We start from the raw sequence: 4,993 nt of genomic DNA on the forward strand, positions 1-4,993 counted from the left end.
GCAGGCGTAGATATAGCTCGGGCAGCCCGCTCACCCGGCTCCGCCCCTGCGCGCCGCGGTGCCCAGACCTCGCCCCGCCCCCTTCGCGGCTCCCCGCTGGCTTCCTCGTGACTCGGCGTCCGCGTGGGCGGGACTGAGCCTGCGCACCAGCTGCAAGGAGCTGACCAGAGTGCTGGGAGGGAGGCAGGGAGGGAGGGATCGTGGCTGCGGTCTGGGGAGCTGAGGAGAAAGAGGGATCCAGAGAGAAAAGCAACACATTTGAGGAAGAAAGAGAGGAAGTGAGGAAAAAGGGAAGTACGTAAGGGAGGGAGGGAAATGGGACGGAGGAGGAGGGAGGTGAGCGCGCACAAGAAAAGGTCAGTGATGTCCACTTTATAAGGGCACTTCAAGACACTGAATGAACTCAAAGTCTAAAAACACGCTTTGAAAAACAAAAACAATGAGGAAGTACAAATAGGTAGTTACAGAATAGCCATGGGGATGTAAATTACAGTATAGGAATTGGAGAAGCCAAAGAACTTATACACATGACCCATGGACATGAACAATGGTATAAGGATTGCCTGAGAGAGTGGGGCGTGCTGGATGGAGGGGAGTGCAAAGGCACAAAAATTGGGACAACTGTAAGAGCATAATCAATAAAATATATATTTTTAAAATGTTTTAATAAAACCTATTCTGGTGATCATTAAAATAGGGTGCTATGTGCCATCATTTCTTTTATTATCTTCCTGTTCAATTAATTCACTCATCTGTCATTCAAAAACTATATATTGGACTGTTTTAGGGTGGTGGTAGCAGTGTGAAGAACAAAATGGAGTGTATTTGAAAACTAAGAGACAGAACTAGCTAGAATAAACATCTGGCTGTGTGCAGTGACAACTCAGGCTTGGGGGCTGAGTGACTAAAGGGATTATGGTGAAGGAAGTTGTGAACTTTGCTGGTGGTGGAGGAGGAAAAGAGAAAAACTAATTATTTGGGGGTCTGTTAAGTTTCCTGTGGAATACTCAAAGTGAGATTTATACTGGACTCTATAGGTAAATATCTCAGGAGATGATATCTGGGCTGAACTGAGATCAAAATTTGTCGTCATGTTGGTGACATGGAAATAAAAGAGATTAAAAAAGAGAGTGTGTGTGTGTTGTGGGAAAATGTGAAAGATCAATTTTTGAGGAATGACTAAGATTAGGATATGAACAAAAGAAGAGTATACTGCAATCAAACTTGGACTGATACTAGAGTTATCAAGAACCCAGACCACACATCCTAGAAGCAAAAAGAAGAGAAAATATTGAGGGGTTATTGTATAATGATGAAAACCAAAGGGAAGGCAAGTACCAGGAGCACTCCAAGTATCCATTTTGCTTGGCCATTAAAAGGCCATTATGTTCAATGGGAAGATAGATGCTTAATGAAGACCAATAAGATTTTTGCGTGGGTGAAAATATTAGGGTTTGAAATGTATGCCATGGCTATATGTTACAGATGAAGTGAGAATTACTCAGTTGCATAAAGTCTGCTTTAGGTGCAGCTCATCCTCTTGAACCACACCACTGATGCAAGTATTCCTCAATTTTGAGTGAGATTGAGCATCATTTAGTATATCTTATAATCAAAGAAAAGGAAGATAAGTCAAAACCATTTTGTTTTGATCCATGAGACTGACTACAATTTTTAACCGATGTCCAAAGTTGGCAAGAGATTAAGGAAACAAGAATTTTCACATATTATTGCTAAAAGTATAATTGGTATGCTGTCTAGAAGAGCAATTTGGTGGTATCAGACTGAACTATTTCATTGTTAACCTATCCTTAGAAAAATTCTATATGGTATATGAGTGTATATGACAAATATTTCTACTTTGAATTTAATAACGTTTGTTTTTTAAACTTTTAACATGTTTTTACTGATTTTTTTCCAAATACAATGCATGACATTTTTTGTATAAAAATTGTAAATCTGCTCTTCTCTTGCTAATTTTTCACCCTGATAGGTAAATTTCAGATAATATCAGACTGTTAGCTCTCATTATACCTTTTATCTTTTAATTTTAGAAGTAATTCAAAAAGTTTACTTTTTAAATTTTTCTTTATTGATTTGAGAGAAAGAAACATCGTTTTATTCCACTTAATTATGCACTCTCTGATTCTTGTATGTTCCCTGACCAGGGATCAAACCCGCAACCTTGGCCTATCAGGACGAGGCACTAACCAACTGAGCTACCTGGACAGGGCTCAAGATGTTTACTTTTTAAAATTTTTTCTTTAACTTTTTACTCTGTGAGAAGTAATTAGTTCTAGTCTGTAGTGCATATGCAAAGTATTAACCCTAACATTTATTGAACAAATATTTGAACAACTAATTACGTGTACTGGAGCTATACAAAGTCCCTGTCCTCACAACACTTAAAAGAGGGGAAAAGTCAGAAAACAACATTAATTAAACGCCTGGTACAGACAAGTGTAATAAAAAATCATAAACAGGATGAAGGCTAAGAGTGATCAGGATAGAAGATTTTAGATGGTATGGTCAGGGAATGCCCCTCTCAGCCATCTGAGACCTAAAGTGCAGAGAGAAAGAGAGTCATGGGAAGTTCCAGGAGATGTGCGATCAAGGTAGAAAAGTAAGTGGAAAAGTCCTGAGTCAGAAGGAAAGCAGTGGCTAGAAAGGATTAAGCTAAGTAGAGAACAGTAGAAGAGAGGGCTGGTCCAAGTCAGTAGGGCCTTGGGAGCTCTGAATAGGGGTTTGAATTTTATTCTTAGTATGATCAGAGAGTTTTATAAAAGGATAATGTGACCTGATTAGGCTTTAAAAAGACATTTTGTTTATTGGGCAAATCATGAACTGGGGCGGAAGGCAAAAGAGACTTTGAGAGAGCAATTAGGAACTGTGTAAGTGAGCAGGGAGGGCTCCAGCTGGAACAACGGTGCTCCTATAGCCCACCTGCAGAGCATGCTGGCCACGCCTCTGTCCTCTGTGGCAGAGCTCATCACTGTCGTGACAGCGCTGGCAACTGTCCTTTCATGGTTTTCTCCTCCACTGCCCTATCTATAACCTGGTATAGAATCAAGGGATTGGCATAGGAATGTAGAGAAGCGTGCAACTGGGAGAGGTATTTTGAAAAAATAAATGATAGCAATAAAGCCAAGCTTGCTATAAAACAAGGGTCTTGCACTGGGGACACATGGAAATCTAAAGCCTTATGAAAAATGTATGCATATGGGCATTTTCCATGGAGATAACCCATAGATTTCTATCAGATTCTCAAAAGAGCCTGAAACTCTTAAAGAAAACAAAATAGCTAAGCAGCATTCAGTAATTGGAAAAATGGTATCTTTGTTTATAGAAATGTGTGTTAATTATATTTCTATCTAGTAGTGTCAGATACTCACAGTTGTATTACTTGACACCATCTTCAACTTCTTAGTCGAATACAATTGTTTTTATTTTATAATTTCTGAGGGTCTTCTAATGGTATCTGTGTAGAGTGCAGCTAGCACAAAATATTAGTCAAGTAAAATTGAGTGCGGAAGTTTCTCAGAGATATTTAAAGCATTAATAGTTAAACACTTTTCCTCGAGTTTTTCAAAGGGTATTTTCATAATATATAAGAAAGACAGGATAAAACAAATATTTTACACACAAAAATGCAGGCAGGAAATTGTAGAAAATGATAGTCTTCCTAATAATAGAGAAATTCAAATGGAAACAACCTTGAGGTTCTACTGTATCTGTGGAGTCGGCAAAACTAACCAAGTGATTCTTTTTGAAGTGCGGGCAGAGTTAGGGACCACGAGCTGTGCCCATACATTCCTCCTGGTTGTGTAAACTGGCCACTTCTAGAGAGCAACCTGGCATGGCGTAGGGACCACAACATTGTTCATCACGTCTGATCCAACAGTGTGACTTGGTGATCTCAAAGTGGGATGGACTGTTAGCCAAAGGAATATGATCATAGCTTGTTGTGGCAATATTATTGCTCATCACAGTGAAATATCTCACAATAATAAACTGGATAAGGTTCTATATTTAATGGATGCTGGCATGCACATGATAGATGGCTAGTAGAATTTAAGTATATGGAGTTATTTATACAAAATAATAATACTGAGTGGAAAGAGCTAAACTTACATAGACCAATTGCAATCATATAAAGCACTTTTACACACTGATAAAAATCAAAAGACACTGTGCTGTGATATAAGTAATTGAGAGTGCAGTTTTCTTTGGAGGGGTCTCTTCTTTCCTTCTAAAGTGAACATTAACTATCCAAAGTCACATTCACTCACACAGAGAACATTGACTAGGGAACAGCAGGTGTAATCATACTATGGTTAAGAGACTCTGGAGCCAGACAGTTAATTTAAGTCCCAATATTTTCAGTTACCCTTGAACAAAAATATGTCTGTTAGAGAGAAAAAAATTCTCTTTAAGTCTCATTTGCCAACTAAGGATCGTAGTAGTACCTTCTCCATTAACTTGTAAGTATTTAAAGATTAATGCAAGGTTTTTGGCATATCGAGGGCTAAATACATTTCAACTATCATTATTATTATTATATATTTTGACTGATTGATTGCTTGATCAAACATTTACACGTTAATTATTATGTGTCAGGCTCTTTTCTAAGAGCTTTTATAAATGACACATCTTCCTGACTAGTTTGTATTAAGCAGTGACTATACCTTATAACTTTCTTATGTCTGCCTATAATATCCAGCAAGGTAGTCTGCACATAGTACTTGATAAATACCTATTAGATGAATGAAAATGTGTTGCTCCTTTCTTAAGGGTGAACAGTCCTCCACCAATCTTATTTATACAGAGGGTTTTTTCCTGAGGAAAACTCACTCTACTCAGATAGTATTCTGGTTATTGTCCTCCTATTATTTGTTAAAATCCTGTCTTTACTTTACCCCCGTGGAATGCAAGACTGGCCCCGACAGCAGGGAATGTGGTCAGAACATGAGACTCAGAGTCACCAGCCTCTGTG

The sequence above is a fragment of the Sturnira hondurensis genome, unplaced genomic scaffold, assembly GCF_014824575.4.
Source record: "Sturnira hondurensis isolate 20B ecotype Veracruz unplaced genomic scaffold, ASM1482457v3 Scaffold0020119, whole genome shotgun sequence".
Taxonomy (NCBI): Eukaryota; Metazoa; Chordata; class Mammalia; order Chiroptera; family Phyllostomidae; genus Sturnira; species Sturnira hondurensis.